We start from the raw sequence: 26,541 nt of genomic DNA, 5'->3' as shown, positions 1-26,541 counted from the left end.
TCAAGTGGAAGAGAGTTCCATATCTTTGAGGCAGGCCCGGAGAAGGCTCGGTGACAAGTTCTTTTTGTTAAGGAAGAGAGGTTTCAAGAGAAAAGTAGAGGCGCTTCTTTATGCTCTCTCACCACAAGATAATTCACGTTTTTCGCCAGGTACGTAGGAGTATTGAGGTGAAGGGCTTTGTGCGCCATGACTGCAATCTTAAATTGAATTTGGGCCTCAAAGGGTAGCCAGTTGAGAGATTTAAGGACCGAGGATATATGCTCATTTCTTTTGACGCCTGTAACCAATCTAGCAGCGGTGTTCAGTGATGCCCAGAGTGGGGCCAAGGCATAGTTGAGTAGGCCACAGAGAGTAGCACTACCATAGTCTAACCTTGGCAAAACAAGCGCTTGGACTACCTGCTTGAAATCACTTCGAGGATTTGACCAGCCATCCAGACATGCGCACTAAAGCCATCTCCAACCCTAGTTGTGTTGCTGCGTTGAAGACCGCAAGCATAGGCTCCCAGTCTCTCTGGGAGTGGAAATGGAGAATGATCAGGCCAATCCGGGCGCTGCCCTCATGCTGCTGAGAGCAGAAACAGGATTGGCGGCAACTGATCCTGGGAGCCTGTGCTGGTGAGGAGCAGCGATGCAGCAGGCAAGTTATTTTTCATTTGTTCCCGCTTCTCCCCTCCACTCAGCCCTGACACCAGCTGCTAATGGTGATTTTCTGTCTGCAGGATACATAGGCGGTTTCAATTTTGCAGACCATTAATGGTCACTGACACTGAGGACTCCATTTCCACATCTACTTCCTAGGGCATCCACTCATTCACGGACGACCAGTATCTAGTGCTGGATACAAAAATTGGAGTATTAACACTTGTGCGACCATAAGACGGCCTATAACTGCTGTTTGGTTTGGGTTCCTTGTCCAATTAAGTAATGAAGCACCTGAAGCTAAATGGAATGTATGTGAACCGAGCAGCTTTCATGGTGTGCTGTTTCTATGCCAGTAATCATGCTATAAAAATTCTCAAAGACAACAAGAGTATCATCACAATTGATGCTATTGTGCACCACAGTGCAGTAATCTTAAAATAGTGAACTTAGATAATAGGCATGCTGTCATTTATAGGTGCAAGGTACCCGTCAAAAAACACCAATATTCCAAACCTGTACTCAATGGAAGGTTCAAACAAGCGCTGATCAATACGATTGATCAATAATATAGGTGTAGTTCCTGCTATGGACAACTCAGGCCACTAGAATCATGAAGCAATGGAGACCCAAATTGTATGGTGCAAAGACAGTGCGTGAGGGTCTTCTTTTGTTCTTTGGGTATTTCAGTTTTTGTATAACCTTAATATGTTAAAAAGTCAACGCAATATTTCTTGTGTATCATGTGGCAGTATGTCTCTGGGTTACAGAGCTCTGCATAGTATTTGACAAGTGACATAATAAAAACTGTTGTAAAAAAAAAAAAAAAAAAAACTGGTGGAAGCCATTATGTGCTTTTCAAAAAATAAGGCAGTTAAGGAGGATTTGCTCCTTGACGAATTATATAAGCTTCCAGGACATGTCACCACGTTTTTGGGTAAATTTGCCAATCCTTTGAGGAAGAATAAATTCCAAAAAAATAAGGATCCAAAACGTGTGGCTCAGGGGTTAGAGGCGGCAGACCCGGAAGCTGAGATCGGTCCTGGACCAGGGTTCAATTCCCCGCCTCGGCGGGTCTTGGGCTCAAAAATTCCACGGACTCGATAATTCTCGTTCCGGTGCCTACTCGACTCACGGGTTCACACTCTGCAACTCTGGGCAATATCTTGCTTAATCTCCACTACGGCCCCTCGCGGCGGGATGCCTGGCTTTCACCTTGTGGATACCCTGCTGGGGTTATCTCACAGGGGAATACCAGGACGGGTTCCCAAGGCAAGCGCCTTGATGCCTTCGGGTGATACGTGCGCTATATAAATCGCAATACATTTACATCGTTCCTCTTATCGACTCCTTTCTTTGTGAAATAAGGATGAGAAAACCTATGCCAAGATACTTGCAAACCAAGTGAACTCGTCTACATAGACTGTCAGCAGCTGAGAAGCATTGGATTTCTTCTGGATATTTCACTTTGACCAAAACATTTTCTTTAAAACCGATGCTGACCTATCAGACAATGTGCCTCTCCGAGCTACTTTTCAGATGCCAAAAAGGTACATGTCAGGTTACATGGGGTATTTTATGGTCTCTTTTAAAGCCATGTCACTTATCCAGCGTTCATTATTAGGACTATCAAAGTGCAATATTCCTGTCCATTGGTGGCTCTGTATTAATACAGCTCAATAACGTATGTTCTTAATACAGAACACGAAAGGAGTGTGTAGAGTAATTTTATTTTTATACCATCAACCGCTTCTTTTCTTGAATGAAGGCTTAGGCGGGTCTCAAATTTTCAACAGCTTGCCATTGCTACTAGAGCAAAGGTATATGCAAGTGATATTGTTATCATTACATCTATCAAAGATATGGTGATATTGCGATTACGTATCACGTTTTATGGATCAGTATGGCCACTGTGGCCCATTTGGACTCCATTATTCTATATATGGGGATAAAGCTCGACTGTAACCATAGGTGAATACGGTCAGTTAATTTAAGCCTGTGTGGCTCAACACAAAGATACTGCTTAAAAATAGGAACAATTGAGTGCTATCCTCCCAGTGCTTTCCAAAGTGTGTGTCGCGACACAGCACTGTCGCGACACAGCACTGTCGCGACACAGCACTGTCGCGACACAGCACTGTGTCGCCTCCCATGCGTGGGTATGTCGCGCGACAATGCGGGCTGATTAGGGTGAATGCTCTCTTGAGCTTCTGCCTTCAGTGACTAAGTACGGCGTACGTGGAGGAAGGAGAGATGCGCTGCATTCACGGCCTTGTTCCCTTTGCGATGCAGTGACCACGGAGCCGCCTCTGCTCCCCAGAGGGACAGGTTAGGTACATTTTCGATATTTTAAAACTTTCCATAGAGTGAGGATAATTACACACTCCATGGTTTTAGTTATGTGCGATTGTGACAGTAACCATATCGCGGAGGTTACTAATGTACTGGTTCTATCATACTCACATGTATTGTACGAACACAGGGTTTTTTTGACGCATAAGAGGTTCTGTTGGCGGGATGTAATTGTGACTGTACATACGCTCCTTTGTGCCTTTTGTCTACCATCCCGCAGGTGAGAGTTGCTTGTTTGTGTGGGTGTGTCTGAGTTGATGCCATGATGTTAGAGAGCGTGGCGTTAGTGCATGATGTCTTATGTGGCAGTCACAAAAGTGTTGCAGCAGAAGTGCTTGCTCTGCAGCCCCAGGTAAGAGGTCAAGGGGCATAGTATGGCTGCCGTTATGTGGGGGTCGTAAAATGCTGCCATTGCCTTAAAGGCCTTGGGGGTCAAAAGAGGCATTATTACCTCTGAAGGGTTTTACATGCCAGTGATCTGTGCAGCAAGCAAAGGACATTTGGCGCGGTCAGATCTTCACAGATAGCCATTGCGTGTGCTTTTCATTTGGTGTTGGGCAAACATTTTTCTAGAAAATAGCATCAATTTAGGTTACCCATTTCATTTATTAGAACAGAGCATGTATTTCTTCAACTATGCACACACCCTTTTACATACGTCTGCCCCCTCCCCTCAGCACACCCATCCGCCCAAACGCACACCAATATCTTTTCCGCATCATCACCATGCTTTTTATCTGCTCCCTCACTTAAGCCATCCATCGAGGTAGCCCTACCCCTTTCATCCAAGTATTCCATGTATCCACCATCACTAAATCTATTTCAGCCCCGCCTGTGCATCCATCCTGTACGATCCTACTTCTGTTGATAGTGACTCAATGTTGACTGACATACGTGTTGTCTATTTGTGTTTTGTTTTCAGCAAATGCATAGACATCTGCATATGCCGTTACACCTATTGGCCTGTGTGCATAGTTGTCTGGGTTGATTTGTGTGTGGAAGGTTTTCTGTGGGTATCACCCGATGTTTGTGTGCCTTCTGTGTGCATTTGCCCCTATTCTGTGTCTTAGTGCAAATGCACTAATTTTTAGTAGTAGTAAACTTTGTTTGGTCAATAAAACCTGCAACAACTGTGTGCAAATGGCAAATAAATATGCGATATAAAGGAATAGAATTGGCTTTGTCCCATTTTCCTTCCCTGACCCGACCCACTGCGTTTGTTAATGTGCTCCGTTTGCTGGAGTTTAAAGTTTGGCCTTTTTAGTGAGCCCTTCTAACCCGTGTGCAGATGACCTCAAACTGTCCAGTAGTCATTGCGCTGCCTTTTTTCAGCAGGCCTGCTTACTGTCTGTGTTATTATTATTATTATTATGTTTCTTATATAGCGCCTGAATCGACCCCCGAAGGGGTATCTCCGCGCTTGCCTTGGGAACCCGTCCTGGCTTTTCCCTGTGAGATAGCCCCTACAGGGCATCCCCAAGGTGAAAGCCAGGCATCCCGCCGCGGGGGCCGTTCTGGAGATTAAGCAAGCTTAATGCCCAGAGTTGCAGAGTGTGAACCCATGATTAGGTCAGGCACCGAAGCGAGAATTATCGAGTCCATGGACATTTGAGCTCAAGACCCTGCCGCGTCGGGAATTGAACCCTGGTCCCGGGTCTGACCTCTGCTTCAGGGTCTGCCTGCTCTAACCAGTGAGCCACACTTCTCTGTATTATAGAATGCAAGTTTGTTCTGTGTGTAGCAGTAGGCACCACGGAGTCTGCAGCCGTGTGATGCTGTATGCGTGCAGGAAGCTTGAGTCTGTGAGAACGGTGTAGCTGTGCGTAATGCTGTGTGCGTGCAGGAGGCTTGCGTCTTTGTACACAGTGTAGCTGTGCGCAATGCTGTGTGCAGGAAGGAGGCTTGTGTCTGTGTCCATGGATAGCATGCCTCAGGCCTCATCTCTCAGACTCTGCCTACATGAGGATGGATATTTGTGTGTAGCTGGTTTTCCGTCAGCATACACTGCGCCCAGGCCTCAAACTCTGTTCAGCAGACTTCAGATTTGGCATTATTAACCCTATGGCTCAGACAGACTCTACGATACGTGCACAAGACCCCTGTCTGACAGTTTGCTCCAGTTTATGGCTTTCCCTGCTCAGCAGGCCTCCTGCTATCTAGTGCAGCAGGCCTCATGGTTTTCAAGTTCAGCATTCTGAGGTTCGGTCTCCAAGATACACGTTTTTAGAATTACAAAGAACTATACAGAGTAGAAAACAAGGAGGGAGTGCAGGTGCTTCCGGTTTTGTTTCGGAGTGCTCCCGGAGAATTGGTCTCGTTTCAGCATTGTGTTCGTTAGTCAATTGCCCTTTGTGTCTAGGAGAGTGCAAGCTTTTGTGTATGTGCGTGTCTGAGAATTTGTGTTCACCATGCAGTCACTTCTTTAGGTCATCTGTGTGTGTGTGTGTGTGTGTGTGTGTGTGTGTGTGTGTGTGTGTGTGTGTATGTGTGTGTGAGAGAGTGTGTGCTCGAGTCTGGAAATGTCACATATTTCTATGCATGCGACTATATGTTTGTTTTTGAACATGTGTCAGTCATCCTTTGTCTGTATATTTATGCATGTTTGTGGCAGAGTATGAGGGGGTGGGTATGGGAGACATTTACATACTCCAGCACTGTAAGCAGAGTAGGCGGGGGAGATATGTGAGACATGTTTAGATACCCGGGTATGCATGAAAATATTTCAAATGGGCTACAGGTGACTTTCATGTTCAATGTATTTTGTTTATTGTGGGGATTCGAAGGGGCGCAGGTCGCAAGAAGTAACTCATATTCAGCAAGGCAGCAGGCAGACTTTGTGCATAGTTGAAAGGGTTATTACAAAAAACAATGGTCCTGAGCTAACAGGGAATTTGTAAATAATGATTTATATAGACTACAATGAGAACTATATATGTTTTTCCATTGCTCAGCCAGACAGGGAATTTTATTTTAGTCAATGTTTGAGTCCAAATAAAAAGAATAGAAGCACAGACAAATACAATAGGGCACAATCCTGTACCCAACAAAAGGAAGGAAGTGAGGGAGAAAAACAATTAAATAGTGCAAAAACATACAAAATAGTCAGGCAATAACTTTGGAGCCACAGAGGCTTGCACTCAAAATATAGCAAAGCAAGCTCTACCAAACAGTATCCACAACAATATCACTCAATGGTCAGTTTGTGGCACCGTTTTAAAACAGTCGATGTTTCGATTCCCAGCTCCTAGATGGGGGGGGGGGGGGGTCATCATCAGGACTAATCTCAATTACAATTGCCTTGTATATGTCGTTGGCGCCCGAATTCTAGCAAGGGGTTGCATATGTCCGAAGATTATGAATGTTCAAAAGGGTGGCGTTATAAAATCTTTTCTTCACACATATCGGTCCCTGGAAGGGGTTCCATGGTCCGTTCGTTTTCTGGTAGTTATTGGGTCTGCTTAACCGCGCTAGTAAGCGGTTTCAGGCGGTTGGAGCTCCAAGGAAAAGGTCATGCATTAAGTCCTTAAAGGGGTATTAAGATACATAGCACTCTATGAGAAACACCAGTGAGACGCTATTGGAAGAAGGAAACTAGGATGCAGACATACGGGGGCCCCATCCATGGTCACACTCTAGGGCAGACGTCTTCAATCTGTGGGGCGCGACCCCCAGGGGGGGCCTGGAGTCCTGGAAAGGGGGTCACACATTCCCCAGCCTCACTTGTGCCTTTTATCCAAGACCTTTGTTTTTGTCCTGGAAACAGGTGGCTAATTTCTATTGTTAAAATACTCCAGCTGAGTGTCCTGTGAAATGTTTTAGTGCCAGGGTGCATTTTTCACCTGAAAGAAATGTGAATGCTCCCAGTTAGTTAATCTGCCAGTGTAAAGGGTGCGTGAATTGTTACAAGCTAATGTAACATGGTCTATGTCTACTAAAGGGAGGGGAGAAAAGCGAATACTGGAGCTGCCCAAGCAAATCTTGGCGAGCAATGTTGTAAATGTTGCGACACTTCGTGTTTTTTTCTGTTAATCTTTCCTCTTGCACTGCCCTGCCACTTGCTAAACAGTAGCGTGTTATTTCTGATTTTACTACTTCCTGTGAGTAGTCATTTGACGGTGCTTGTGAAGCTAGAAATGCAGAGCTTTAAGTAAGCCAGTCCAAATGTTAAACCACCCGCTCTTGCTTCCCTGTTTGCACTCGCGCTCTAGATTTTACCCATTTAAAGGGATTGGCTGCAGAGTTTAGAAGTTGTCTCAAGCTTTAAGTTCTTGGCCATCTTTGGGCAGAAGCTAAATAAATTGCCCATTAACTGACTGATCAAGCCCATAAGACCCTGTTTTTTTTGTGGGGAAAAACAAGTGACCATCAAAGTACTTATGTGAAAAGTAAATGTGACTAGCTTCATAAAGCCCAACCAGGTCACCAGGCTGAAAGACGAGAGCCCATATTGAAGGGATTGCATGTTGGGTAAGCATCTCATTATGGAGGATGGATTGCTTCGGTAAAATACAAGTGCTAACATGGGACACTTTCATGACATGGTACATGGCATTTGAAATATAGGTAAATTAATGACAGGGTGGCCTGATATTACATTTACGCCGCCCATTATTTCATATGTAGGTGCCTGAAAGTTGAAGACCTAAAACTTTTTTGACTCTCCGGCGGCACAAGCGTCTCAACCATACCTATAAGCCAGTGCAAGGCATCCCTTAATGGCATTGCATGGCCTCATAGATATGCAGTTTGGCATAGCATCACAAGTCACTACGTTGCCTTACTCTGCTTCAAGGAGGTGTTCCATAGGCGTTGCATGGGGATTCCCATGGATTTTGACGCAACCCCATATTTAGAAAATCATGTAAAGCTGGGGCAGTGCCAAAAAAGTACGTCTCCCCAGGGGAGGCGAACTAGGAGAAATGTTTTGATTTCTCCTCGTTTTTTCCCCTTCGTGTGTGCTGCTTTCTGCAGCTCCCATAGGAGGAAAATGCCTCTGGGTTGTTTTTGTGAAGGAAGATGCCCCTTCATGCTCAAAAGCAAGCCTGCCCATGTTGGTGCCAGGCAGCAATTTGTGCGCCAACGCAAGAGGAAAGGACAGGAATGCAGCATATTTTATTAATATGGTGCATTCTTGTCCATTCACATGGACGTAGGGCAGCGTAGCAAGAAGACATTGTGGCGCTGCCCTACACCAATTCCTCATAAATTAGATCCTTTGTTTTTAGCTACACTTTGAACACGCCCATTGATCTTTGGTTTGCTAAACACTGTTAAATATGATTTCCCCACCATAAAAATGATTTGCTGTGGGAATTGGGGGTGCTTATGGTTGTCAATGATGAGAGTACCAGGTTCTAGAAATTTTTGTCAGAGGGGGTCCTTACGCCTAAAAAAGTTTGACAAGGGGGTCTCGGCATCAAAATGTTTGAAGACCTCTGCTCTAGGGTAAGCTGGAGGGTCCCCTGTATTGTATAGTGAACGTAAGCGATGACCAGCCAACAGAATATTGTAAAAGGTAATAAGGGATTCTGGTTGATTTGGTTCGTAACCTAAATAACAATAAAACTTTTTTTTTTAATAATCATAAAAGTCGTGCATTTAATTTTAATCAGGTCTACCAAGATTTTCTGTACAGCTCTAAAATGCCTCAGTTTGCTTCTCCCTCCACCACTGACTTGTGAATTAATGGAATCCTTCATAATGATTTCAATAATTGTGATAGAAAAAGCAATGAAAGGTACTCCATTAAGCATCAACGGTAATCAAATATTCAATTAAAAAAAAAAGATCATAAACGTACATACGGAAATGATAGATCCATAATCTCTCAGACACTTAAAAGCACTTTTACATTTAAACACAACGGTTAGAAATATGCATACATTAAAAGCTTTTGACTGCACATTTCATCAAATGGCCAAATTTATAAAAGAACAAAAAAGTGCAATTCGCAAACAGATTCTAAAACATCAGCACACTCACATCGCAGTTGGCTGAGGTTAATGGGGAGTATGAGGAAAAGGAGAACAAGATTCAAATAGGGTCTGCTAAGTGCTCCTTCTAGCACAGGAGTTGAACGGGGACACCTCAGCCTAGCTACACCTATCAAAGGCAGACTTCATACGAGTCATGGCACTCTTAAGCATGAGCAAGCAAGGGAGGGGAAAAAAAGCTAGCCCAGAAAGTCGATCTCCGCCCAAGAGAAAGAGAAATATATTTGAGTCTGCCGAATGACCCATGACTTGTATGTAGTTCAGAAAATGTGTCTCTACACAGTGTGTAGTGTAGTTCCTATATTCCCAATAGGCTCTGTGCATTGGAATAACATATACTATAGTTTAGACTGAGGTCGACTGGGTCTCTATCGAATATATTAGACTTAATTGTGAGTGCCAGCTAGCTCAGAGGTCACTAGAAACTTTCTTGAATTCACAATAAGAGATTAGTTTCTGACAACCGCATAAACATGACTACTTTGTTTCCCAAAAATAAGAAATCAATCTCTAGAGTCGCGGAAACAATAGATAGCTATTTTACTCAGTCAATCGTGCATGCTTCGTTTCACCATAGGTGCTGAGAAAATTGACGGGTGTTTTCAATAAAAAGTATTTATTGAACAGTCTACTCTCTCAAGCATAAGAAATGTACTGCTACAATTGTAATACTGGTTATAAAGTACAAGGTATAAAATACGATAAGTATTATAAAGTAGTACTGTAAAAGCATGATATGGTTTCTAAGCCATAAAATACATGCTCAATGGCGCCCAACGTTTGGTAAGGCGATAATTTAACGCTAGATACTAGAGTAACTCAGTCGTGCTTTTCACACAGACCCATTTTTCTCCCGTAAAATACTTCAATAGACGTCTGGAGTGGGTGAAAGGATAAGGCTGCTCTCAGAAAAGTATAAACACTGTAGGAAATTTCAGGTGAACTTAAAAATTGTAAATGGAGCAAAGTTACTCTACACTGTCGAAATCCTAATTTGCGTAGCAAAGGTGTCAGAAAGTGCTTTCGCACTAGACTGTGCAATTTACAACAAAAAATACATTAAGTGCAAAAGTGATTGTGCAGATTGATTGTCGCAGGGGCAAGAATCTACTATGTTTCCGCCAAGATCTGAAAAGTTTTTAAAAGACATGGACCAATAAATTGACCCCGTACTTAAGCGAAAAAGGAGTGATCACTCCCATCTTGTGAGAACTAGAGATAGATACAATGGGGGTTTCACCAGTGAATAGAAATGTACAGTAAATCAAAACGGACGGTTTGCTAACTACTTTTTTATTTTTGTGTCTGCGCAGAGCGCCATGAATGAGGTTTTCACCTCTTCCTTAACGGAATTGGGAATGCTGCTAGGTTCACTGAACCAAGAGGATAAACCCAAGATTCCTAGAGTGTCCCATGTATAACTTATGCATGAAATAGAACATGCCTTACCCAGCGTAGACAATCAAGTATAAGGTCTCTGCTGGGTTTGTCCAAACGCTAACACATAATAAGAGTGGCACCAACATAACCTTATCAGTTATAAAACCCTGGTTTAACTCAGAATGAGTAATAAGACTAAGAGGTGCACGGAGGTAAGCTCAGCAACCAATGGAAAAAAACGATTGTCCTAAAACCTGTAAAACAACATTTTTTTAAACCCCCAGAGTCCTGCAGCATAAGTGGCTGCACTGATACACTTTAAATTGTACACATTCAATGGTGGTAAGATAGCCCTTCTGAGGCATGGTCTCATAAGATTACAGACTGTCCTGGCAGTATTACTAAGCTCAAGGCCAGCTTGGGCAAGATAGGGTTCCGTGACCCTGACTGCTAAAGGTTAATACTAGATAACAGAAATCAGCGCTTGATAATGCTTGCCCATTGGTGCTGATTGTATTTAGCCTTAATTTACTCGGTCCAAAAGGACATAATGTGCGACTTGGTTTTTAAATTCATATTTTGTATAAAAGTATCAAAAACGATCCACTTGGCGTCTCAGTGTGTTTTGAGTAAGGACTTGCAATACTGCGTCATTAGCATAAAGTAACACAGGATTTAAAAGCAAACTCTCCTATTAAACCACCGAACACCACAGGACTGTCAATTTTGCAAGGAATCTGCACAACTACATCAATTAATTTTAAGTAATAAAAAAGCAATGACAAAAGAGAAATAAAATCGCACTTTAAGAAATAACCTAATCGTCACCAAATGCCCCACCCCCCAAAAAAAATAAACACATTCCATCAGTAGGGCTTCAGTCACGCGTAGATGAACCACTGCCAAATCAAGATGTCAAGTCTCGTGTTCGAAATAACAGTACACATTAGAGGGCAAAGCAAAAAGTATGTTTTTCGAAGATTTGTCGTTATGCAACTGGAACGGGGAGTTATTCACCAAACAAATGACAGAAAGGAATTAAACCAACAACCGAGTTGTTTAACGTGCACAAAGTCACTCGAGAACAGCACCGTTGGGTTCATATTTTGATAGAGACTACGTTCCATAGCTTTTACAGTTTAATAGTAATACACTGTTGCTGCAATCGCAGGCTCACTCGTATGCGGTATACATTGTTACTTCAAAGCAGAAATAACTCATTCAGCTACAGTTACTATGTCCAGGTTACTGTACTGAGGGCACCGAAAACGAGCTCTGCCGAGTCTGTGGGTTGGCTATGTTAAGATAGGAGGCGTAAAGCCAACGTCACCACGCACAAAGCCGACGATCAGACGCTGGGAAATCTCATTTAAAGAAGAAAACATGAGGGCTGGCGCTTCCTGATAAAGAGCGATGCACAACTGTTTTTGTTCCGCCTTTGGCCCCGCCTCTCACACTCGCCAGAGTCTGTCTGGGTACAGCCGCTGGAAACAGACACGGCAGGACAGATCTCGGTCAACAAAAAGTGGAAACCGTGGGAAAATTATACAACTCCCCTCCAAGATCTACAAATGAGGAAGTGTCGGATAGCGCCAGCGTAGTCAGTGTAGAAGCCGCCGTTCCGGCAGTTGACTAGCCAAGGTTAAGACTTCAAAACAGAAGTGTGCTTCAGTTTATACAACACAGACAGAGTGAAAGAAAATCCACGCCGGAAGAGATAGTCGCCTCTAGGACCCTCGTGAAAATCTAACCTTCCGAACTTGAATGCAACTTTAGAAACCAGAAAGTACTCCCTCAAACAGACCTGGTTCGATGAAATCCAAAATAAGGCAAGTTCGAGAGACAACCGGGGTGTGCTTTCATGCCACAAACCCCATAATGGGTGCGCCCACTTTTAGGGGGCACCAACACCCAGACTAGAGAGTACCCATATACCAATGCCCTATAACTCCTCAGAAAAAGAACAGTATGGCTCCGGACAGGAGGTTTGCCAAGAGGCACATGCTGCAAGAAAGGGAAGGGTGTGCTAACCGGGAGAAGAAAGCTTCGACAAAGTGATGGGTGAAACCAAAGGAAGGGGGTGCTGTGGTACTCCAGTGCTGAAATGGAGAGGACACTTAACACAAGGTATAGTCTATAAAGGAGGCCGAATGAGCTGAATACAAAGCGCCAACCTAAGTGAGGAGACGGGGGTCGTTACCATCATCAAGAGGTACAACCTTTATAAGGGAGGAACTCGCGGATGGTGCTGCTCGGGAGGGACAGACTGATCAGACTTCAGCCCCCACCTCCCTCCAAACGCAGCCAGGCCGTGAACGGATCCCCGTCTCTACAGGAAGGCATAATTCATTGTTAGTGAAGATGTCAAATGGCTTAGGCGGATCTTAATACTTATTGGAAGCAATTCTCCGTTTTCCAGTTTACTCGTAATGGTTACATCACTGGTGCTGGTTACAGAAAACCGATGTCACAGTGGACACGTATTTCAAATGGGCGCAAACTATCAAGTGCCTATGGAGGAAAGGAGATGGCCCAAGTAGCTGTATATTAGAGATGTACCTACTACTGATCAAAGTCAAGAGTGGATTTGTAGAAGGGGGGGTGGGTGATGATAAAAAATTACAACCGGGCAATATTATGGTCTTTCAGCAATGATGGCAGACAGATGTAAATGCCCTAGAAGAGAAAAATATTGTAGCTCTCCTGATGCATCCTAGGGCAATGTTCCACTTTGTCCAGTGTAAGGTTCTACATAGAGTATACTTTGACAGAGTCAAACTGTATAAACTGGAGAGAGTCCCCAACATCTACTTGTCTGAAAGGCAACAACGCAGAAGGAACCTTTCATCAAACAATATGTAGCACCCATAAGATCCAAAGTTATTAGTATATGATATAAAGAGAGTTGAGTGATATCTCCCCCCACTGTTGCTCCCGAGTGTCCCTGACAACACGGATCTTCAGATAAAATTATTCTGTATGCTGAGTTTGGTAGTGGAGCAAGACACCGCAAGGCTGAGGAGTGGCAGCACAGGGATAGCTATATGTTGTGTACCAGAAAAGTGGTTTATGGAGACAGGGGGTGCCCCAAAACGGAGAGAAAGTATGTGGGCGATTTCTATGTACGAGAACCAGACGATATCAACATATCCACACACTGAAAACTGAACTGATGGTTGGAATGGACACAATGCAAAAACCACAGGTGATGGACAGAATGCAGAACAATGTCATACATTCACCCCAGTACAGAGATCTGGGCCTAAAGTCATCGTTTTTTTGCACTCCACACCACCCCAGTTCAGACATGGCTATATGCAAATCAGTCTGACCCTGTGCCTCATGGGAACAGTCCAGCCCGAACTGCCAAGCCATGCCTTCCCTGGACCGGAAACAAGCTTCAGAGGACCGCTTTCTGGCATTCCAGCCGTCTTCAGCCCGGCTTGCTTGAATCCAGTGGTGTGCATGGGACTCACGTCTGAGCATACCCTTCCCACTCAGGGTGACAGGGGGTGGCCCAAAACTTAGAGAAAGTATGGGGGCGATTTCTATGTACGAGAACCAGACGATATCAACATATCCACACACTGAAAACTGAACTGATGGTTGGAATGGACACAATGCAAAAACCACAGGTGATGGACAGAATGCAGAACAATGTCATACATTCACCCAAGTACAGAGATCTGGGCATAAATTCATCGTTTTGTTGCACTCCACACCACCCCAGTTCAGACATGGCTCTATGCAAATCAGTCTGACCCTGTGCCTCATGATATATCAACATATCCACACACTGAAAACTGAACTGATGGTTGGAATGGACACAATACCCAACCTTAGGTACTATCCTAAAGTGGCATTAGACAGTCTACACTTGAAATGTAAACATGGTGTTAAATGATTTAAAAGATGTGGTCACTGCCCTCTGACATGAAATGTTATGAAGTGTGGTGCTTTGCTGCCACTAAACCCAGCATACAGATTTGTTTTTCTTCCTGAAGGTAGTAATGTTCACAGGGTTCTGTAATATACTGATGTCTGATATGAAAAATACAAATAAAAACAGCTAAAAAAAAGTGGACTTGCAACAATGAACTGCGGTCACCTTTGGGCTAGACATATTTAGTTGTGGTTATACATTTAGCAGACTGGACTTAAGAGAGCATCAGTGCACTTAGCAGAAGATACAAAAAATGTCATGTTCATACAATGTTTCAGGATGCTATTACAGATCTGTGGGATAAGCCTGAACGGCAACTGTAGATATAATATATATCTATATCTCTCACTCCACTCCTTCGATTTTCAAAAAGAAGATATCGCACTCCTGGGGTGATATTCACACATTTATTTCAGTGACCCACAACAGACGCGTTTCTGCGTAAGTGCCTTTTTCGATGTTACTGGCACATCGGAAACGCCATGTTTTCCAACAGTATTACTTCAATAGAAATAAGGAAAGGACCAACGCTCCCTAGCTAATGTGAGCGCCATTCTGTAATGGGTTAATCCCGCATGTATATACACGCTAACACTTCATTGAAATGTTATGTTATGTTATGTTAATAACTTTTATTTGGCGCACAGCTGCCCCAGCGAAGGGGCGTCCTGGCGCCTGATCAGGTACCACAACATAACAGGTCAAAACTGATAGTTCATTGTGCCATACTGATAATTAAAGCAACATTGTACTCACATTATGCCTGATACATAAACAAGTATTTCATTATGATTTTAAAATACCGAAAGTACCAATGCTAAGCAACACCTTTACGATCGCATTTCATCTGGCAGATTCTATGGAGCCGTGGATCGGCTATTGTCCTTTCCTTAAACATTTTGTAAACTTTACAGCTCTCATATCACATTATTTTAAAAAAGCAATTACAGTTTTTTATCATGATTATTTGACACATCGGGAAAACATAGATAATCTCATGTATCATTACACTTGTCAGGATACAGCTACAGTATCATTTGTATAGTTGCTATTCACAGTTACTTATTTTTGGTTTAGAATGATAAAGCAGTTAGATCTGCAGCATTACCATCACCATAAATCAATTGTAACTTTCAGACATTGGCTTATCAGCCTATATGCACCGATAGTTCCTCTTCACAATTCAAACCTCGTGGGTGTTTGGTGAGAAGATCTATTATATAACGCGACTCAAGTCTACGCAACTTTTTTACTCTGTCACCCCCCCGCACACTCAAAGGTACATGATCCAGACCATAGAACTTAAACTGATTGCGGTCACTTATGTTTCTCTGCAAAGTGACGCGACACTGGATACGCCTGATCAATTTTATCAATGGCCCTCATGTGCTCCAATATCCTGATTTTTAATTGGTGGACCGTACTGCCTATATAGCGAAGCCCGCATTGGCAAGTAAGGCAGTAAACTGCATAGGGCGTACTGCATGTGATACATTTATTGCCTTTTCTGATTCTGTCTACGTCTGGAATTGTGTACGATAGGACCTTCCTGCTGTCGGCACATGCCTTGCATTTACTGCAGGGATAAAAGCCCATCATTTGTTTCAGTGTGTATATATATATATATATATATATATATATATATATATATATACACACACACACACACACACACACAAAGAACAGTGAAAATATACCACAAGCAGTGTGCAGGCTAAGGAAAAGTAATGGCGAATTAAACATCATAATTCATGCTTAGGATACAGACCGAAATTCAAGTCTCATGGTACTATTGGCACAGCAGGTATTTCAAGTTTGTCGTTACTGTAGGTGGGATGCCGAGATCAAGGTGTATTGGCAACTCAGTAAGAACACACATAAAAGTAATAAGTGAAACTATGTTCCAAGAAGTATTATTCACTGTTGCAAATCATAAGTAAACTCCAAGTGAAAACACGTAGTTTAATGTCGATCCATCAAGCACCATAACAAGCATGAAATCTCAAGTAACCAAGTGGTGGGTGGGACAGCCTGGACACTCTCGGCCTGGAATCCCTTGTGCCACTCGGCCGTGGAGAACCCCCATGTCCACTCACCTCACTCGCAGTGGCCTCGGGTGGCAGCGCACCCTGGCCTGGTCGTGACAGCAGAGTAGGAGACGGGCCGTCCCGGCAGGGGTACCACGGAGACCAGTCCGCACTCTGCGCACACAGAAGCTTTCAAAACAGCAGCATTCGGAAGCACAGACCAGAGGAAAAAATCGCAACTGGATAAAGGGCCTACGAGAAGGCAGGGAGTCACAGAGCCCTACCCGTGCCCAGGGAACCACTCACAGCGGCGGCGGCACAGTATAGGGCGGGACGCAGAGCGGAAGAGACCATAGGACCGGAGGTCGGTAGCCGCGGGAGGGAAACAGGAGGTGACGCGTTAGTGACGAACGTACCGTCCGGCCGGCTCTCCGGTGGCAAAGCGCGCCACAGACGCTTCTGCGTGGCTAAGCTAGAGTCAAGTCAGATTTAGCCTGTTGTGGTGACCAGCCTAGTTACCTGCACTGTTCACATTTGCACGAGGGGAAGGTGTCTCTCAGATGGTCTCACATACGGGTGCAGGCTGTTTCACACCGGTAGGCTCACTGGGCCCGGGACGTAGGTTTTCTCACACAACAGTCAGTCACTCAGTAAAAGGCCAGGATCTCAGCCCTCGCGTCGTTGAAGCCCGCCCACTGACGAATGGCGGGACGTGCAGCAGCTCTCTCCGGGGTCCCACAGCCAATGGGAAACTGACGGACGGTGCACTAGCCAATACGAGGGATGATGCAGTCTTCGTGGCCCCATAGCCAATAAATAACCGATAGCAGCTGTGCTAGCCAATCGTTGACCGCTGTGTACTTTCTGGAACACTGTAGCCAGTAATCAACTAACAGATGTTCAAACAGCCAATACGCTCACCCGCATTCTAGCAAGCAATCTCCTTTCACTACACTGTTCGCAGTGCTAAAGAGTACGTTTCCTCTTAACTCATTGGATTGGAGCACTTTGGTGTCCCAGCTCTGGCGCTGCGGTTCGCTTAATTACCGTAAGGGACAATAGCCGTCAGTGAGGGTGCCCTGATGTCCAACTGGTTTAAATCTCAGCTGAGGACTGCGCAGGGAAACTGGACACAAGTGATCATGTACTTTAATATGGGAAACCCGACTCAGATTAAACTTTCAAGATAGATGAATGGATGAATATTTTGGAGGGGTGGAGTCATAATTGTTTGCCCAATTATAGAAATAATCTGAAAGTTTACCCATTACTGGGCGTCTTGTGATTTTTATTAACACAACAACAAACTGTATATAAATATATACATATATTTATATGACTCTTAACATTTAAGAAAGTACAGTGCAACCTATGAAGCCTTAATCTGGTTACAGCCAATAATTTTCAATCGGATTTATGAGCCTGCCCCTCTTACAAATTCAAAATGTCCCTCCTTTTTCTATTTTTTTCTATTTTACTCCGTGATGCTGGGACGTGAGTGTTTCCCTCGTTTCATGTATCTGACGTGAAGCGCCCTCTAGTATCTCCAAAGAGCGGCGCATTCTTTTCCACAATCCTCACTGTGTTTTTTTTGTTCCTGATGTCTCATGCTAATAAATGTTACTGTAAACAAATGTTTATGGCTAAGTAGCGAAGAACGAATCGCCATTGCTAGCAGGTAAAATAAAACCAAGTTTTTTTCTCTTTATTTTTGAAAAAAAGGCGGGGTAGAGAAACTTGTCCCTAAAATGCTTTTCTCAGGTCTTTTGTTGATGTTAATCTGCCTGACAGTAACGTGAAGGAGCAGAGACACTGGTGCCTGCCAGCTCAGCGCGGTTAAACCACCCACTCGGTACGGTTAAAAAGTGATTTTATATTCGATTATCTATCAACTGGTGTGTCCTTTTACAATCTGCTACAATTGTATTCTTTATGTATGCCCTGTCCCTGAACAGGCGATCTCTTTTATTCCTTATGATTAGCCTCATTTTTTGATGGTTCGTGACAATGCACACTAAAATCCGAGAGCATCTACAATCAGTGGTGAGCAGGGTCGGATTGGGATCACAATTTGGCCCGGGCATTGATGAAACAAGCATTTGCAATGCAATAGGTCTCGCATTCGGAAAGTTTGAGCTATTGGTATTTTAAATGACACATTTTTTATTTAAGTGTTGGTTTTCAGAATAGCGAAATTAACCCTTTCGCTGCTGATGACGAGCTCAGCTCGTCATCACCCACGGGTGTCGTGTGCTGATGACGAGCTGAGCTCGTCATAACTGCAGCAAAAGTGCAATCTGCAGCACAGGGGAAAAATCCCCGCAGCAGCCATGTGGTTAATAGCTTTGTCATTTATAATGCCAATAATTTTAACTTTCGCAAATGTGACACCTATAGCATTTGTAATGCAATATGTGTTGTATTTACGTGACTTAGATGTAATGATATTAAATATTAAAATGGCTTTTAATTTTTTTAATAATTAATACTTAAATAAAAGTTATTGTAATTTATAATGGCAATAGCTTTTGTAAATAACTTTTGTGAAGATTATGTTCATTGTATTTTATTGTGACGAAAATCCAAGAACAGAAGTGAAATATTAAAAAAAATTGTGACATTTGTAATAAAGCTTGAAACATTGAGAGAACATATTTGAACTAGTTGTTGTTGAATGGTTGCACATATTGATGTTGTAGTGGCGCTGAGTGATGTTGTGGTGGCGACGAGTGATGCTGTGGCCTTCAGTGATGCTGTGGTAGCGCATAGTGATGTTGTGGTGCCCCTGAGTGATGCTGTGGTGGTGCTGAGTAATGCTGAGGTGATGCGATAGAGTGAGTGCGATAGACAGATAGAGTGAGGGCGATAGATAGAGGAAGGGCGATAGATAGAGGGAGGGCGATAGAGTGAGGGCGATAAATAGATAGACAGATATTTAGAGTGAGTGCGATAGACAGATAGAGTGAGTGCGATCGATAGATAGACAGATCGCTAAAGTGTATTTATGTTGCATTGAGTAGAGTGTAATTCTGTTGCGTGTAATTATGCGGCACTGAGTGGTATTATGAGGAGTGTATGTTGTATTCAGTAGAGTGTAATTGTGTGGCGTGTAATTATGTGGCACTGAGTGGTATTGTTTGGAGTGTATGTTGCATTGAGTGCAGTGTAATTATATAGCATATAGTTATCTGGAACTGAGTGGTATTGTGTGGAGTGTGTGTTGCATTCAGTAGAGTGTAATTATGTGGTGTGTAATTATGTGGCACTGAGTGGTATTTGGAGTGTATGTTGCATTGAGTGCAGTGTAATTATGTTGCATATAACTATGTGGCACTGAGTGGGATTTGGAGTGTATGTTGCATTGAGTACAGTGTAATTATGTGGCATGTAATTATGGGGCACCGAGTGGTATTTGGAATGTATGTTGCATTGAGTGCAGTGTAATTATGTGGCGTGTAATTATGTGGCACTGATTGGTATTTCGAGTGTATGTTCCATTGCAGAGTGTGTGAGGGTGCAGCGTGTGAGGTTGCAGAGTGTGAGGGTGCAGAGTGTGAGGGTGCAGAGTGTGTGATGGTGCAGAGTGTGTGATGGTGCAGAGTGTGTGATGGTGCAGTGTGTGTGAGGGTGCAGTGTGTGTGTGAGGGTGCAGTGTGTGTGAGGGTGCAGTGTGTGTGTGAGGGTGCGGAGTGTGTGAGGGTGCAGAGTGTGTGAGGGTGCGGAGTGTGTGAGTGTGCGGAGTGTGTGAGAGTGCAGAGTGTGTGAGGGTGCAGGGTGTGTGGGTGCGGTGTGTGTATGAGTGTGCAGAGTGTGTGAGGGTGCAGAGTGTGTGATGGTGCAGAGTGTGTGTGGGTGCAGAGTGTGCGAGGGTGACTCATGGGAACATAAACTTTGGGAAAATGAATATTGGGAAATATTCCCTGGAAGGCAGTTTCATGGCGCGTTTTACATTCACATGTATTGCAGAAACATACCCGATGTCAGCACCTAGCATCCCCTACCTTCACCCAGCAGGGAAGCGTCTTTCCCCAAAGCATTTAGGTTCCACGGTTTTAAGATAGCTTAGTGAGTTAATGCACCGACTATAGATTTCTGAGTTTAACCCGTGGGACACTGGTGCAAATAGTAAAAGGGCCAACCCAGCGTTTCATCTTTCTGAGACTCGTTAAAACGAGCAGAGATGGGCAATAACAGGACATGTGATGTACCAAGCCTTAAATAATCCGCCCCCACCAATCACGTTTCTATATATTTGAGACCCTTGCTCTTTCATTAACTCGATTGAGTGCCCTGCTGCTGAAGCGTGTATGTGTGTGTATAATCTGCAGGTCACAGATGCACCAGGACAGGCCAATTCATCCTTTCATGTTTCCAACATCGACAAAAGGTGAGCTACAAAAGTTCAATTACAATACAGAAGGGGCATCATGGAGTAGTGAAATAACACCCAGGTCCCAAAGGCTATACTGAAAAGCAGTTTTGTTAATACCCATCTAAATTGTCAATTAACTAGTCTTTGAAAATCTACTGTAAACATAAATCCCAACAAATAGCAGAAAAAAAGTCAGGGTTCGAGACAGCGAAAGTACAGCACGAATATAATTTATTTTTTATTCCAAATTACAAATATAGAACATTCTATGCGCGCTTTATAAAAATAGAATTCACTTAAAGTGCACTGCACTTACTTTTTTCCTTGGGTGCTTGCAGCCAGCATCTGATTAAGACAGGTCAGCCCGCCACACACAGAGCCCATTTACAAATAGGAAATGGTAATTCATGGCACTGGCAAAATGACATTTCGTTATAAATAAACAGCCCTTTTATATTTTGTTCGTGTTGACTGTTTAATACTCCTGGATTTACAACCCGCATATTTTATATTTTTGTAACGTTTCAGTGAATATTAACCAAAATTTAGCCCAAACTGCTCACGTCACATCTGTGGGCACTTTGAATTTGAAGCGCCTGGGAAGGTCTGGAAAGGCCGCAGTCCCATTCAGCAGTAAGCCTGGCGAAGTAACCACGTTGGGATGGCATTCATCGTCCTGCTGGTCTTACACCGTGCCAGGGATCGGTCTCCAGGATGGCACCAAGTAAAGGATTGTCCAGTCTGTGTACTATTCACACGTTTGAAACATCAAAAACTAGAATGTCGCAGAAGCGCTGCAGGAATCTCTGCATTCCTCTAATGTGCACAGTTCTCATGTGTTCAAAAAACACTACGATGGAAAAAGGAGGAACAAATTCTGCGCTATTTTCAAAATAGGGGACAATCAATTCACCTATTTTCATGCCAAATGTTCACTGTGAAGTTAATCAAGCATTTCGTACATCATCACTTGCACAAGGGGACATGATTACACATTTTATTTTTTGTAATCAGCACATAAATTATTTTTATCTTATTTCGTATAGTCTTTTTTTCTTTCAAACAAACAACAAGAAATAATATACATGTTTTAATATCAATGCTTCATACACCATATACCACTATATACATCCATATATACACACCTATATACAACCAACAACAAAAACACTTTCGACAAAAATGAAACAAAAACCAAAGAACTAGATAATTTTTCACCCTTAGAAGAAGATTGTAGCAAAGGCTAAGTGCCCTCCCATTAGGTCTAGGGGGTGCACTAGGAGGTCGTCAGACAACACTGGTTCAATGCATAAATTTTACAGAACCTAAATCAACATGTGTGTCACAAGGCATTAATTTCCGAAATCAATTTTTATATATGGACTCCTCCATTTTTGAAAGTGTCGACGCGGTCTCGTTTCGGCCTTTCAACAAGTCTGGCCTCTTCAGGACATGGCGATAAACAACAAGCAGACTCACTCCGGCAGCAGCTGATAACCAATCATTAAAGGTACATCAAATATTTCTTATCAACGCCTGGATTTGGTGCGTTAACAATCGCGTCTGGGTCCGGCTTTCCTCTCTATTATATACTTTCCAAATGTCACTCCTCTGCATGTAAGTCCTATCTTACAATCACGCACGGGGCCGCCATCATGGTCGGAATCAACTCGGCTACCACACGCCAGTACTTCCTCTATAAGTTCTCATGTGTGGCAGCCTAAACCGCTGCTTCGGTATCCTTCTACGACAGGAGCATGGCTATAGTTTATTTCGATAAGGCGAGCAAAGCTCACGCGGTTTCCGGAAGCGGCCGCTAAGAAATGAGCAACTTACGGAAAAGATCATATAAATAGCAATGACCAGTGTTTGAATGACTCTCGATGGAAATGCACAGGGTACTGTTTACTGAGTCAGACTTCCCTTCACACGCACCTCTGAAGGTCCATAGCTGTGTTGACGGTGTGGGGTGAGGGAGGGGACCACCCCGTAGACGGCAGATTCCTGCACAGGATTGCCACTTCGGAGAATGTAGGATGACTGTAGTTCTCATTGTAGTGCTCAATTAGCATGTCAAGTACACAGTAAGGCCTCCAGTGTAGCAAATGAGCCATAAAACCAGTGTAGCAAGTGAGCCATAAAGGCCCCCGTTCCCTTGTGCGATGGTAAATATTAAACAAGCATTGGGAAAAGGCATTAGATCTGCTCGATCACAATTGTAAAAAAAAAAGCATTGGCAACATGAAATAATAAAAAATAAATGCGAGTTGTGCGATGGATGTTCTGGCATTGCGCAGAGGGGGGCGGGAGCGGCTTCGTTTGAAGTCTGATTGGGGGTGGGTCAGTCTGATGCCGAGGCACAGACAAATGGTGGTGTGTCGTGTGGCTGGCGATTATGTGCATCTACTCCCCTGCTTTGCACATGCCCCGGGTCATTCTGTACCGATATGTTCTGGGTATTGTGTTCTGCTGTGACTCTGGTTGGGTGATAGCTTTATTTCAATTCAGGCGGGGGGGTGTAAGTCGGTGTACGAAAGGTCTGCGTCTTATATCAACTGTATGTGTAGCGCACACCAGTGACTTTTAATGCTAAGTCAGGCATGATGGTTTCCCTGAAAACATGAACGTTTGTATTTAGGTGTTTTACATAAAGTGTCTTAGTCGAAGAAATAATGGAAGGTCACAGGCACGTCGGCTACAAGAGAAACACACACATTCAAAGAATTTTTTTGAAAAAGCGGCATACAAATGCGCAATTGCACAAACATGTATGCACAAATAGGGCTCAGTAGTGCACTCGAGCATTAACACACATAGTCAAATGCATACTCGCGCACGCTTGACAAGGAACACAAGTTGCAAATGTAATCCATGGTAAAGAAACACAACTCAATTTTGCTCCATGTAATACTTCACATAAACAGCGCACATGTTTCCGTATGTTGCGTTACACACCCACATACAACAACAAGCGACCGCCAAACGCGCTTTGCTTTAAACATGGTGAAAGTAAAAGTGCTTGTGCCGCAATTCTGCACTTTTATGAAAAAGTAAACAAAGTTGGCAGATGCGGACAGACAAGGTGCGGGCAGGAGCAGTTGGAAAAGGGAGGGTGTAGGGTAAAGGTTTAAGCATAGTTAAAGTAAGTGTGAATGACGCAATTCAGCATTTTAAAGATAATGTAAACAAAGTTGGCAGCTAGGGACTAATCACGATTAGGGGGTTGTGGTCACTGGCGGGATTCGCCTCAATCTTAAAATCCTTTACAAGACGGGCAAAACCCATGGATACGATAACAAAATCGATTGTACTCACACGACCCCCAGTGGGCCGGTAAAGCAAGGCATATCCAGGACACATAAATCATTATTCATAACAATACTATTCAAAGCATCCCCCTGTTTCGAGTGAGTAAAATGAACCAGAGGCTGGTCACTTGAGTCCACACACTCTAGACCCACTGAATTTACACAACATAAAATTACAATCGCCTAACCATATAATAAAAAGATGAAAAACCCTGTTTGTAACCTTAACAATTTCATCCTGTAATTTTTCGATAACTGAGGTTGCATGGGAATCAAATATATTATAATACCAATCTATTAAAAGAAGGGGTACTGGAAATAAATTCTTAATCATAAGTAATTGGTACCAAGGAGATTCCACCAGTCGAACCACATGCGTTAGATTATACTTTACAGAGATAGCTATCACAAGCCCACCTTTAGCTCTCCCTGCTTGTGAAGGCTCAGCAGGAACATTAAACATTTGGTAACCATCTAGGCTATGATCCACTATACTCCATGTCTCCTAGAGACAGATGTCAAAAGATTTGTTACATTTTAACCACGCCGGATCCTCTAGCCTCTGCCAAAGGCCCGCTATGTTCCAGGAGATCAAACGAAAGTCGCTGTCCTCAGCCCGATTGCCGTCTTTACCCCCTGGTGCTTTTCCATAAGGTTGGACTATATCACTTTCACCCATTATTGTTTCTATAACATTACTTGCTACATCAACATAAGGGGAGTTTATACTTTTAATATTGTTGGAGTTTTCTCTACTCTGCTGATTTAAAACAGAGTTAACATTTTCTTTACCTGCAGGTCCCATATTCAATTGGGCGACATCATCCTCCTCCCCACTGTGTGCTGCCAATTTAACATTTAGCCCATCAAGGGTTCGGGTTATATTGCTAACCATCTCTGTCTCTACCCAATAGCCCGCTAATTCATCCTTACGTTTCTTGGTCAAACTAGATAGAATAACATTTTCCGCATATTCAACCGTCCCCCTATTAAAAATACAATCCTTTAGGAGTCAGTCCACTCCCTCCAGACCCATAAGGGGTTCAACCCTATTTCTTAAGGGCAAAAAAATTGGCAAATTTGAAACATTTGAAAATTGAGGATCCCCACCAGGTCTATTTATCCCGAATGGTCTACCCCAAGTGGGGTTCTTTGGCATTGATGAGAGATCAATATTTGAATGGGGGTAGAAATAATGTAGACCAATTGATTGTATGTCGCCTGAACGACCAAACTGTGGCTTCCTGCAAATATATTCAACAGCCCAAGGATCTCTGAGGTTAACAATTACGCAGTCACCCTCGATATCCTTAGTGCTATGGCCCAACCAAAACACTCTCCTTACGCCTAAAATCTCTGCACTGGAACCCCCAGGTAATCTTCTATTCCTACTGAGCCAGAAAATTACTTTGGTAAGAGTCAGTAACAGCACCCGTGGAGCAGGGGCCGCGCTGCGGTGATGTAGAGCCAGGAGGGCGCGTGTCCAATGAGGGAAGAGGCAGCAGGTGTGTGGCGCTATGCCTGCTGGGCCTCGCAGTCCCCCAACGTCGAAGTGCTCTGCCCCACAGTTCCGTGAATGGCTCCCGCGAAGCGGGGGCCATGAAAGGTGACTGCAATTTCCCCTGGAATCCTCGTGGTCAGGAGCAGGGTCAAAGCGGCAAGGTAAGAGTCAGTAACAGCACCCCTATGTGGTGTCATAATTATTCTCGATGATATGTGGCCAATAATGCCTTTTTAAGTGCAGTAATATTGGGCTTAGCATAAAAATATTTCACAACTCTTAGGGTGGGCTTATGTTCTCCCTCAAATAATTTTAGACAGTGCTTTAAATGGGAACAAATAAGCGCAGGTGCTCATCAAAAGGAGCGTTGGACTGGGATGGAGTAGGCACACAGGGAGGGGCTACGGTGTTTTACTTTTTTTATTTTTTATTTAATGTGATTTTATATAGCGTGAACTTTACCCGAAGGTGTCAGAGCGCTTTACATAAGAACCAGTTGCAAAACATAAGGATTACCTGCATTACATAAAAGATACAAACAGAAAAAATTGCAAATGTACAAGATGTAAAGTCACACAAGGAAGAGATACACACAGAAAGAAAATTTGCAAATGTACAAGATGTAAAGTCACACAAGGAAGAGATACACACAGAAAGAAAAATTGCAAATGTACAAATAGTAAAGTCACTCAAGGAAGAGATACAAATGGATATACTCTAAGAGTCACATAGGAATGGTAGAGAATACAAAGGTCTACTGCATATACTAGTGATTAGAGTTATCTCTATATACATAGAGAAGGGATACGAATGGATATACTCTAAGAGTCACATAGGAATGGTAGAGAGTACAAAGCAATCAAGTACCGGAACAGCGAAGTGGTGTGGCCCAGCAGGAGGCTGTAGGAGCAAAGCCGAGGCGAAGCAAGGCAAAGGAAACGGGGAAGTGGAGCGGAGACACTGTGCAGGGGACAGCGGGCCCAACAACTAGCAGCTCGCGACTGACGGAACCTGTGAGGAAGGG

The 26,541-nt window shown here is 43.5% G+C and overlaps 1 long non-coding RNA gene across 2 annotated transcripts in view; it reads right to left on the bottom strand.

The window, feature by feature from the left end:
* The window catches only part of LOC147671301 (uncharacterized), a 163,083-nt gene extending 146,065 nt beyond the window's left edge, over positions 1–17,018 (bottom strand). The window contains exon 1 of one of the 2 annotated variants that reach the window (XR_015303638.1): positions 16,406–17,018. This is a non-coding gene — a long non-coding RNA (uncharacterized LOC147671301). The remainder of the gene's footprint in view (positions 1–16,405) is intronic. The other variant, XR_015303639.1, reaches the window with a different exon arrangement.
* Between the last annotated feature and the right edge of the window lie 9,523 nt (positions 17,019–26,541).

This window comes from Lissotriton vulgaris, unplaced genomic scaffold (assembly GCF_964263255.1).
Source record: "Lissotriton vulgaris unplaced genomic scaffold, aLisVul1.2 SCAFFOLD_1828, whole genome shotgun sequence".
Classification (NCBI taxonomy): domain Eukaryota; kingdom Metazoa; phylum Chordata; class Amphibia; order Caudata; family Salamandridae; genus Lissotriton; species Lissotriton vulgaris.
The sequence above is the reverse complement of the archived record's forward strand: the minus strand, read 5'-3'. Positions and strand labels throughout refer to the sequence as shown.